The 12,555-nt window shown below is 48.2% G+C and overlaps 1 protein-coding gene across 3 annotated transcripts in view; it reads left to right on the forward strand.

Moving 5' to 3' along the window:
• The window catches only part of plxnb1b (plexin b1b), an 87,413-nt gene that overhangs the window by 31,513 nt on the left and 43,345 nt on the right, over positions 1–12,555 (forward strand). For 2 of the 3 annotated variants that reach the window (XM_061219217.1, XM_061219218.1), the window contains one exon: positions 10,255–10,330. The exons of the other annotated variant lie outside the window; for it this stretch is intronic. The gene's annotated coding sequence lies outside the window, so the exon portion shown is untranslated. The remainder of the gene's footprint in view (positions 1–10,254; positions 10,331–12,555) is intronic. 3 annotated transcript variants of the gene reach the window in all.

Here is a 12,555-nt window from a genome sequence, read left to right on the forward strand (position 1 = left end):
GCGCGGAACCTGCAGGCCTCCAGAAGGACTGGGCTACTCTCCCTGCCCGCTTCTAAAGAGCCCTGACGTGCCATACACTCGAATCAAAATGTCCATATGGTTGATGTAGTTTTATTTTTATTTTTGTGAACTCATTAATGGCTCATTAGTGTGTCCTGTTTTGTAAGGTACAGGGAATTCACCTATCACTCATTCACCAAATTAATAATAAATTCATACAAATGCGATTTCTTTAGGGGCATATATGGTTTGCAGCTGGTCTCATGCCAGTCACAGGTAAAATAAACACTGTTTGCACACTAGGGGATCCTGTGGGGCCAAATATATCCCTTAAAAGGAGTGATCTCTCTGTCCATTACTCTGCCTGTAGTTAAGTCCCTGAACTGTGGCCAAAAGTGACACTGGACCATTATTAAATGCCATTCCGCCACGTCATACACACACACACACACACACACACACAGACACACACACACACACACACACTGTGTTGCTGCTGAAAGGGTTTGTGAACAGCAGGGACCCATAGATAAACCCGAGCGTGTGTTAATGTGGCTGTAACACAGAGAGTGGTCGTCGCTCCGCTAAACGACCCCACTGCCCGCTGGGGCGGCAGAAAGCTTAATGAAGAGTTTATGTGCCGCACTGCCTTGCCCATCGCTGGGGCCTTCCACTGTCTCTCAGGAACTCACTAAGGGTTTCCCTTGCTAACGTTTTGCCCAAGTTTGATGTAACATTGCAGAACTGCCATATGGTTGTTTCAGATTTGACTGTGCATTGATTCCAGGTAAATCAATGCCCTCCACCAGAAACGTATGAATGTCACCGTTGTCTCAAATGCAGGGGGCGTCTTCATAGCTCTGTGTGGCTTACTGGAAAATTCTTTGACGTAGTCTGTGGAAAGCAGTGCGATATGTTTGGTCTGGGTGACGGTCCAAATGCTTCAATCAAGTTTTTCTTTTTTTAATTGTTGTTGACAGTTAGCTAGGCCTACTCTTTAAACAAATATCAATATAGTCTTGTAAATAATGTGAAAGGTGAATTTATGTGGCTGGAGGAGGCAAGTATACTGGTTAAACTTAAAGGGCCAGTCTGCTCTTTGTCTCTGAATCTGAACCCTCTTCCAGCGTGTTCTTCAGATTCCATGACCAGCTCGGTTTTCCCTTAAAGGAGAATCGCTGAGCATGGGTCACGCGCCCTCAGGGGCTCCTGGGTAATTCTACCGTACAGGAACCTCAAAGGCCATTTTGCGGAGGTTGCATTTTTGGTGTCGCCTAATGTTTTCCGCTTGGGCTGTTCTCTGAAAGTGTTAAAAAAGCATGAGGCAATCTCAGACTCAATCGGCCGGCTATAGCCTTTTTCTGTTTGAAGCAAGGTGACTTTCATCGAGGGGAATAAGAGAAAAAAACTATATTCGCTGTAACACAGTCCAGAAGTAATCAAATAAAGTAATTCAGTTTCCTCACTTTTTCCCCTTTTTACAGCTGTTTCTAGAGTAATGTCAGTTTTATTGGACGACTGAGAACATTCCGGAAACAGGAGGGTGAAAGGACGTGTCTTTATCTCACGGTCATTTGCAGTCTCCTGTCTGGCGGTGTCACTTCCATATTCCTCCCCCTGGTCTGGCGAACGTCACCGGCTTTAATCGATTGAGACTGCTCACGTGGCACTAAACTGCCCACAGGCTTTCTTTCGGGTATGCCACTTCTTGCAATGGCAGTACAGGCTAACAAAGTTTTTTTTAAAGTAGGGCACTCGTTTGTGTGTGTGTGTGTGTGTGTTGTGCACTTGTGTGTTTGTGGTCATATCTACAATTGCTGCAAAATAATTATCGAACCAATGGTTGCGCATTGTGGCAGTTACAGTGGTCAAAGATGGCAGACAACAAAGGATCTGCTCGGATAATCGAAACAATAAAGACTGAGAATCCACACTAATTGGGTGTTTCTCAAGTGGGTCATGACCAGGATCACAGACTGGTTTGTTATTCAGATGCTCGGAGAGGTAGATCCGCAGTGCCCGGATGACGTCGTACTGTGCATTCGTTCATTTGCACTTTGCTTATTTCATCGGACCGTAAACTGCATTGTCTATCGGGGGAAATAAGATGCTGCCTGAAGCACTTTAAAAATGTTTCCCTGTTCCAAACCCGTGGGCCACCGGTGAAATGAGCGAACATTTCACTAAACTGTTTACAGAAATGCTTATTACATTTGGGCAGGGGGGAGAAGAGACTGTTTGGGGCCCTCTGGAAAGACTATTGGAGCGTACACTAGTCTTTCAGCAGATTAATGCAAGCTTGTCGCAATGCGCTTCTGTTTTTGTGAAAACAACGGGGGAAATGCGCAGGGTAACGCTTCGGTTGAGCTGCAGTTCACTGAAGGGATGGTTTCACCTCCTCTAGCAGTCACTGTCACTCCTGCATACTGCAGAAGGTAAGGACAGAGAAGTAAGGCACAACTTGTGTTTCAGTGTGTGCATTTCTGCACGTGTGTTTGTGGGGTGGGAGCAGGAGGGGAAGCGTGTGCCTTCGTGCTGGTGTTTGTTGTGCTCTCGTAGAGAGGCCATCGTAGAGCCAGCTGAGGCCCAGTAGAGTTGCTAAGGCAGACAGCCTGGGTCAATAATTGATGTGGTCATCAGGTGCGGTGGCTGGTCACACGGCGCTTTGACGGTCGAGGGGCCACAGGGGCTGCAGGGGGGCCACACCGTCTGCAGGGGGGTCACAGGGGCCACAGGGGGGGGGACTCCACAGCAGGGCCCCTCTCCGCAGCACCTTCACTGAGTAAGCCCAGCAAACGGCACCTCAGGATTCCTCAGTCAGTTCTTCTGCTCGCTCGCGTCTCTCATTCAGTCTCAAGGACCTGGCCAAAGAGCACAGGCGAAGGGGGCCCGCTTCCAATTCAGGGAAAATAATGAATTCCTGTTAATTAATGAGTGCGGGGGGGGGGGGGGGTAATCTGCAGAATCATGAGTGGCGGTGCTAAATGCTCTTATTATTTTCCCTGTGTTGTTTTCAATTCATTTAGCGGAACTGCCCTCTTGTTTTGAATTAATTTAATGGAACTGTGGGACACTATTTGTCTGATTCATCTGTTTATGGACAGAGTGCCGGGATGAGGAGGCATAGCCTAAGGAGGATGCCGCACATACTAGCTGCAGTTTTTATATATTATATTTATATTTTAAATGATATTACATTTTTGGGACTTTAAAGTGTATCAGTTGATCCTGATACCTGTGTGTGTGCTATACGTAATGATCGCACTTGTGTTGAATTATTTTACTATTGGTGGTGTTCGAGCTGCCAACTGTGCTAATGCTACTTGCACAGTTATCTGATTATTCTACAAGGGTTCAGGTTTTTATCTATGCGATAACTTGGAACCATACTTGCATTTCCCTTTCAGAGCACTTGTCCCTGGTTATGCTTTACACTTTATTGCACGTCACCCTGGATAAGAGAGTCTGCTAAATGACTATAATGTAATGTAACCTGACCCCCACCCTACCTCAAACCCACTCTATATACTTCATTGTTTTCAATTGACAGGAGTGGTTGAAGTAGGCCTATATATATTTATCTGCTTTTGAACTCAATGGCGAAAGAGCCGAAGAAGATCTTTGAAGAGCTTCTTTGCATCTTGGGCCTTCAGTATTTATAGTTGGTTATTGATATGCATTATGTTTATTATGTGAATTGTCTTTGATATCCTGTAGAATTAATGGTCCAATGGTCCGTTCTCCTTGCACTCTGATTCCTGTAGCAGTGCTGTCGTAAGGCTGCCATTGATTTGTCTGCTTTCCCTCCGTATGGAAAGAACAGCTGTCTTTATTCCCCCCCTCTAGTGATCTTCCTCACCAAACCCCCAGGGCAAATGAAATCCTCTCGCTGCTGTTCCAGCCTACGCCACTCAATTTCTCCCATTGATCCTCTATTAGTGCCATTGGGACGGGTGTGCTGAGGGGAGAGGATGAAGATCACTGTGGGATTTATTTTACCTGCAGGCCTCTTCTGTATTTCTCAGCCATGGCTTTTTGAAGAAAATTCCCATTAGCTAGCCGTGTGCCCTGTGTATTTGTGTGCGTGTGTGTGTATGGTGTACCTTTGCGTCTTGCTCTGGAGTGTACTCGGTTACACGTATTAAATCTACAGCAGCGTTATTTCTCCCTGCCTTGCCTCAGTCATTCTCATTTGTGCTGTGACAGGCAGTCCAGCAGGGGGTCGGGGAGGGGAGGGGGGGGGGCATTGTCTTTTAAATGAAGTTGTCCATCTCCTCTTCCTGAGACAGATGCTGAGGAAACACTGCCTGTCCTCCCCCTGTTCCCCACCTCCTGCTGCCCACCGGGGGGTGGATATGACACATTTATCACCCCTGCCAGTCTGTCATTCCTCCTGACTGGAGCACGGACCAATGGCGCTCTGTTTGGACGGCAATCTCCCGCCCTCCCAGCCCCATGTGACCGAAAGTCATCTTGTTTGTTAGCTTCAGAGGAAGCTGTGAATTCTGTGATAGGCGAAACTTATCTCTATCTTATTGCTCCTGTGATGAACACTGTAGCAACACGTACCTCGTAATCTACATTACCTCCAGTTACCTGTCGCTGGCCTACCGTGCCCCTGACCTGCTGTGACCCTGGGGGTGGAGGGACACAGACCTGCCCTGCCGATGGCGGTCCAACCGTACACCCATTCATACCAACCCTTTTGTTTTGGGACTATTGGTTCGGCACATGCTGTGCACCAATCACAGTCTTGCTTTAACCCTTGTGCTGGACATTTCTTTGGTGGAACTTAAATTCAAAATAAGTTCCCCCAAGGACTTGCTCTGCACTGTGTTTTATTTTGTTCAACCAGAAATTATGGCTAGTTAGCCCCTGCCTACTTTTTCATCAATAATTAAAAGTAACTATATTTTGCATGTCGTTTTTTTTAATGCTGTACCCAAGTGTGAAATCAAAACCGAGATTGTTGTGTACCATTACACCCCGACCAGCTGATGTGTCCAACTCGGGCACCATCAGAATATTGTAAGTGTAGCTTTGTGGGATGTTGGGGAAACGACATGCCCACGTCTCTAGGTCCAGCTGCTGGGATCCACGTCCATGCGCTTGTGTTTGAGTTGTGATGCACCTCCGTCACAGTGGTGCGTGTTTAACATCAGCACGAGTCTGAAAAAGTAGGCGGAGGTCGAACAGTTGTATTTATTTTACCCATCATGCCCCTCCCCTCCCAGTGGAAAATAAATGAAACTCTGAGGATCTGGGAACCCGAGGTCAGGTGAGCCTCGCTGAGATGTCCGAGGAGATTGGCTGAGTCTGGGGTTTTTCTTTGCGCTCTTTCTCCTGGCGTGTAATACGTTGTGTATTTGTGTGTGAGGGTAGATAGCATGTGACCTGTTTCCCCTGCCCCACTGTGATGAATGACATCGTTATGGTGGAGGTGTGAGATTTAACCGTGCGGTGAGACTCAGACATGGTATGCTTCTGTGAGAGTGAAGGTGTGGCTCTGGCTCCTGGCCTCTTCTCTGTACTTTCATTATCAGTACAGAGCAGACTGTGTGTGTGTGTGTGTGTGTGTCTCTGTTTCTGTGTGTGTCTGTTTCTGTGTGTGTCTGTTTCTGTGTGTGTCTTGGTCTGTGTCTGTGTGTTTGTGTGTTTTTTGGGTATATGTGTGTCTTTGTTTCTGTGTGTCTGTTTCTGTGTGTTTCTGGGTCTGCTTGTGTGTGTGTCTGTTTCTGTCTGTCTACGTGAGTGTGTGCGTGCAGGATATGGGTTGTGCAGTGCTTTAAGCTTAGCGTCCGTGTTTAATTGGATGTGTGTGAACTGGGCAGAGCGTATGAAAGCGTTGCTGTATTAATGGAGTGAGTTCGGAGCAGCATTCCTGCGCTCCGGCTGAAGACAGCCGAGAGATAAAGAGGACGGGGGAGAGCTGGCGGGGGTGTTTGAAGGGCAGGACGAGACCGGACGTACCGCCCCGCTCTCTAGCGTAACGGCGGGCGGGGTTGCCATGGAAACGGGGAGTTGTCCTGCGCGCCCCTCCCTGCGGGCGTCTGCCCACAGCGGCTCCTGTGGCAACGCCCTCCCAAATCAATACCCGTCAGCCTTAATTAGGGTCGCACCGGACCCCGGCACAGGCTGGGTTACTGTACACGACCTTACACGGGCCCGCTGAACAAACTGCTAATTCCACCTCAAACTAAAAAACCCACACACAGGCCCTTTGGTGTCTCCTGCTGACTGGAGCTCTGTTCCGTTGGCACACAACAGAGCCCTCTTTTTTGTTTTTACCGCGCTGTTGAGTCATATAGGCTGAATTGGGTAATTATTCCGAGGTTGACTCCCCTGCGCTGAGGGACGTCGCTGTATTTAACACCCGTACGCTGCCCTCACTGGTGAAAAGTATTCACTGTTATCTGACTGACTTGTATGGATTACTTTTCTCTGCTTTATGAACCCAGCCATTGTCACTCACTGCCACTTCAATAATTAATAATCCAGTTGCCCGCCAGTGCGCCGCGTCTCTCCAGCCTCTATCGAACCGGTGAGTGTGCTCTGCAGGACTGCCCCCCCCTGGGAGAGAGAGCAAGAGGGAGCGCAAGAGCGTTATGAGACGGAGAGTGTGTGTGTGGCTGTGTATCATGCCTGCTTGGAGGAATGGCCGGGTGCGGTCACCCTACACATTTGTTGTTGTACTGTTTGTGTGTATGTGCCTACAGAACAGCCTCTCTCTCTCTCTCTCTCTCTCTCTCTCTCTCTCTCTCTCTCTCTCTCTCTCATTCTCTCATTCTCTCATTCTCTCATTCTCTCATTCTCTCATTCTCTCATTCTCTCATTCTCTCATTCTCTCATTCCCTCTTTCCCTGTTTGTCTTTGTGAGTGGCACCCGGGGTCAGCATTATGAAAGCGCGTGTCACTGTCCGCCTGCCTGAAGCCCGGCGTATTAATTATGACGGGTGAACGACAGGTCACTTGTAACTCTTTAGCAGATGCAGTTGTCGATGTGGGCGAGGCCCCCCTCCCCCCTCCCCCGCGCGGCGTCAGGCCCCGCGTTACGAATCGGCCCGCGCGCATACCCGCCCCTCCGTCCCTCCGTCCGTCCGTCCGTCCGTCCGTCCGTCCGTCTGATGCCGCCGCGGAGCCGTCCCGGTGGACAGACGTCCGTACTTTCCCGTCAAGTGGCCTCAAACCCTGTGAACCTGCATGACTAACGGGCGATGAAGGAGCGGTCCGTCCGCGTGTCCGGGCGGAGTAATCGCGCTACGCCTGCCCGTCTCTGTCAGGTTGACGCAGATTGTGCCCGTCAGGGTGACGCGTCTCTGTGGAAGGTAATGAGACAGGTCGCCGCGGCGATGCTGATGGTGGCGGCCGAGGGGGCACGGTGCGTGGGGGGGGGGGTAGATGAGCGTGTCTGTCAAAGTGCCTGTTTAAGTCATCTCAAGTGTGAAATACTTAAATTTTTTGGGGAAAATGAAACTTTATATTCCCTCAGGATAACAAACAATAATCCCCTAAGTAATAAATCTTCTTCAGCAAGTCATTTCCTGGGTTAAAATTCATACTGAAAGAAACTTGGAGGTAAGAAAAAAAGTCATAAAAAATAAAGAACACTTGAGTGCACAATGTCCGTGCAGAGTAACTGTCATGCTTTGCTTTCGTTCATGCGGATTGGATGTCTGAACAGCTGGTGGATTAACAGTGCTGTACAAGCACATGTTTTTGCTGGGATTTGAGCAGAATTCGGTCCCGGGGGGAGTGTTTGTGGTTTCGGAGAACGGGCCCCATGTATTGTGACTCCTGGCCAGACTCTCGCAGGCTTGCCCAGTCTGTTCCCCCTTTGGGGGGCATGAGGGGGTATCTGAGGTGGGGAGAGGGGGCGATCTCCGGGTCTCCCTGGGGAGAGAGGAGCGTGGAGATTCGGGGAGGAGGCTGGCGCAGGCTGGTATCCGGGCCAGCCGGCCGGGGACAGTCCAGGAATCCAGAGCATTCCTCCCGCCCCGAGCCGAGGTGTCCGTGGAAGAAAGTGATTTAAAATGTGCGAGTTCAAAATTCACATTCTTCAGTGATCTAAGCGAGCATATTCTCCTGGATATAAGCAAGGTGGTGAGAAGCTGGGAAGCCCCGTGCTTCATGGGAGATGTGTATTCATATTTCAGGTTTCTCCCACTTTAGGGTTACATGGCTGCATGTGCATGTGAGCTGCACACCACAACTGCTTATTGGAAATCCACCCATCCAACCCCTCCCCTTCCCCTAGTTATTTAAAGGATCATTACAGAAACCAACTCTCTGCACTACAAAGATATTCTTTGTAAATATACACGTTTGTACACACGCTACCCATGACTCGAGACTGCCACACTAATATTTGGACTTTCTGCAACTGCCGTATAAGCCCACAGGAACCACTTGTCTGTGCACCGGCTTTACAAGAGCCCACTATATGGCTGCCAGAGGTGATGCAAGTTCAATTACCATACCCCCTCCACCTCCCTTTAAGGCGGTGTGTGTGTGCGTATTGCAGTAGAACCTTCTGGAAGGAAATCAGTGAACCTTTGCCTCTGCCCACAAAGACTATTCCATAAGTCTGAAGTCGGTGTGCAACGGCTAAGAGCTGTATCAATAAACAGTGCCGTGTTTTCAGAGCGCTCTGAAAGCTGTTTTGTCCGACGTCAAATTAAAATTTAGATTTACGGAAATATTTAGTTTACCTCAGATTAGCCAGCCCGAAGCCCCCTGAGGAGACTCGCATCATTAACTTTGAAGGGGCGGATTTATGAAGGAATTATCCTGCAGTGTTTCCAAACTGCTGCTGCTCTTTGTTCTAAGATTTATGGTCTTGTAAGAACTTACTGGGCTTGTGTTTTGTGCATATTTTGATGTCAGAGATGCTGTCATGTTCACTGGTTTCTACTCTGGCATGGCCACTGAACATCACAGGGTCAGCCTGTGATGTACTACTGTGGGCTGTTCTGGGCCCTGTTTGTCTCCTTTAGAAGTAGTGTATGAGGGGTTTATGGGCTTTCCACTGTACACAACTACGTTCTGGTTCAACCAGCAGTTTGCCTTCCCTACAAAACGGTGATGTAAAGAGTAAATGGTGATGAACGTGGGTTCAGGGTAAGCTGTGCAACACGGCACCCATTTTCTGAAGGATTATTTAACAATGCAAAATATAAAAACCACACACACTACTTGCTCAAACGGGTACACGGGTTGTGAATCATTTCTATGACTCCATTGAAGTGTGGCTGACCGTGACTGGTACAGATAAGATAGAGATGGTACACTGGTACAGACCGTGGCTGACATTTCATGCCAGAAAGTTTTTTGCATGGTATCCAGGACCTCATGTAAATGAACAGATCATGTATCATCTGTATGTAGGTTAATGACCTTTTCAAACTCTACCTTAGTCCTCCCTCCTGATTTCCCCCGCCCCCCTTTCTGATATCCCTATCCTCCTTGTCTAACCCCAAAAAAAAATAAAAAAAATAAAAAATTTGCACTTATGATGACTATATGTTTAGAACAGCATTTCATGTGTATTTTCCGAGTTATGGATGTGATGCTTTGACTTGTGGAAGAACCTATGCACTTGTAAATCGCTTTGGATTAAAAGCGTCTGCCAAATGACTTAAATGTAAATGTAATGAGCAGATAATGTATCAACTGTATGTTGGTTCATGTATTCTTTTTTTCATTTTATGTAGCCATTCCTCTCATTTGTTGGTAGTTTTGTTAGTCATGGTGGATAAGCCACTGTAACAGGTTTTGCACGAGTCAGCCGTAAAGGTTACATTGAAACATTGAAAAACCCGAGCTGTTTTTGAACGTTTATCTGAATTTGCTTGGAATCAAAGAGTTAAATCACTGTCAGATGTCTTCCTGCCTGCTTGACTCGCGATCCATTGGAGTGACTAGTGAACGGATCAGGTGGAGCCCTTTTGAAGTTTGATAAATTGAAGGGAATGGAGTTGGCGGTTGATTATTTTGGGCTTTCTGTTTGATGCCGTGCCGTGGATTACGGCTTACAGTAGGTAAAATCAGCGGGGCGGGAGTAAAGCTTCAAAGGATCGCATATTGCATTCAGCCTTACTGTGTCTCGGGCCTCCCTGACACCCTCTCTTGTGCCGTGTCTGCGGCCCATTGTCGTACTCTCTCATGGGAGAAGCTCCGTTTTCAGAGTTAAAATGAGAGGCTCGCTCTCCCGCCGTGTCCGTGTTTAAGAGGAAGCGTTTGCGTTTGTGTTCCCAGCGGCCCTCTTGCCGTGCCTCCCGAGTGCTGGATTTACGAGCCCCCCCGCCTGCCTCCGAGGATCAATTCAGAGCAGGTAGGGCACCCGGTCCGCTGTTTCACTGGAGCTGAACAATGCTTTACGACGAATGCCTCTCCTTCACCCCTTCACACCCACGTACACGCACGACAATGGCGACTCGTTGGGAGCAGTTTGGGGTTAGGTGTCTCGCTCAGGGACACTTTGACACACCCAGGGCGGGGGAACGGACTGGCAACCTTCCGACTGCCAGAAGACCTACCTCCTGAGCTAATGTCGCTGCTTTGAGGTTTTTTTTCTTTGGACTTTCTTATATTAATATAATTAATTAATTAATTAATTCTCCCAAAAACATTGAACACTTAATCATTTGACCCTACTATGTGTTTAGGAATCGATTCCATTCATGAATTTACAATTAATAACGAAGAGATTTTGTTTGATTGAGCACCATGAGGAGAGGGAGCTGTTGATACTGAGGGCCCTGAAAGTTTGTGTGGGACTGTGGGCCCTGAAATTTTGTGTGGGGCAGTGGGCCCTGAAAGTTTGTGTGGGACAGAGGGCCCTGAAAGTTTGTGGGGGACAGAGGGCCCTGAAAGTTTGTGGGGGGCAGTGGGCCCTTACAGTAGGTGCGATTTCGACGACCCACTCATACCGTAGGCCCGATTTCACCCAGAGTCCGTCACCAAGACAACCGCGTCAACAAAGCGCTTTCATCGGCTGTTTTTCAAGCCCTTTCAGCGCCTTGAAAGAGAAGCTCTCTATGAATCGCAGAGCGCGTCGTGGGGTTTAATGTATGCAGGGTCCTGCATGAATTACCACGCTCCTGCAGCAGCAGTTTGCGCAGACCTGCAGGAGGGCCATTTAGCAAAACCTGTTTCCAATGCATCCATAATATAATCATTTCACGTTATGTTATTTGCATTCAAAACTTTCCATCGTTAGTCTTTCATGAGTCTCAATGTGATCACTGAGCATGAATCACATCGAGCATTTAACATATTAGGCCTTCGCCAGGTGCTCACATCCAGAGTGACTTGAGCTTTAGCATAGTGTCCATGTGCACAGCTAGATGTGCTGAAGTGATGTGGGTTCAGCACCTCGCTCAATGGTACAGCGGCAGTACCGAGCCCAGTTCTGTGATCGTTATACTAAACTGTGTTTTTTGGGGTTTTCCGCAGTTTTCTATTTCGAGCTGCTCTGCAGCTCCGCAGAGTGCTGAAGCCAATTGGAGCCCGACTGTATCCACTGATACCACAGACCCACAGGCATTCATTTAGTTTACAGTCTTTAAATAAATTCTCAAACCCATCCGCTCCCCCCGAACAATTTGCAAACGACAGAGCGACAGACCTTAACGTTTCTGGTGTCTCTGCTGCTGTGTCACGAAAACCAGGACCTGGAAAAAGGCCCTTTCATTTAGTTTCTTGTCGTCTGTCAGTATAGGCTGTGCATTCCTTCTGATAGGGCACACATTTTTGCCTGCCCCATAATCAGCGGCTAAGCGCGCAGGCTGTAATTTGGTGAGAGGGCCTGGCTCCTCGCCTGTCGCCGTGGCCTCCACTGGCCGCCACACCCCTCCGGGGAGATCTGACCGCCGTTCCTTCACAGAGGTCCGCTTCCTGTCACTTTATTTTGTCTCTCCGTTTCGGCCGTTTCAAAGCTCTGTCGAAGACCGCCTGCCCGTTCTGCTGCGCGCAGCACGCTTCTTGCAGTCGACGTTTCATTTCTGTTTTGGTTTGTTTGTGGAGAAGTTTTAATAACAAGCCATTTAACAGCACCTCGAGGCGCTCTGCTGTGTGTCTGAGTTCACTCACAGCCGTGTTCAAAAGTGCAGTAACTTGCTCTTAAGGATGGCTTTCTTCGTGCTTGTCGGTTGGTGCTGCTTCTCCTGGCCCCTAGGGATTCGATATTTGTCATGTGAAAATTGACACCCACCCATTTCTGTTAGACTCTACAAAACAGGATTAATTAGTTAGTGATTGATTGGTTATGTGCGTTTCAGGAAAAGCTTTGTGCAGTAATGTCTGAAACTCATATAATCCATGCACCTGGAGCATAAGATCAAAAGACTCAGGGATGTTTGTTGGATATTTGGCCCCAGGGTCTGATCTACATATCAAACGCTATAATATGGTCGATTGCCCCATTGGCCCTGTACAATAGCCCTGTTTCGGGGAAATACGCATGCAGCACATGCTCAGACATGTATTGCGCTTCATGTGTACGTTTCTAAGCCGGTGTACTGGCAGAGTGCCTAGAATGGTAATCTCTTGGATGGC

The sequence above is a fragment of the Conger conger genome, chromosome 14 (assembly GCF_963514075.1).
Source record: "Conger conger chromosome 14, fConCon1.1, whole genome shotgun sequence".
NCBI classification, from domain to species: Eukaryota; Metazoa; Chordata; class Actinopteri; order Anguilliformes; family Congridae; genus Conger; species Conger conger.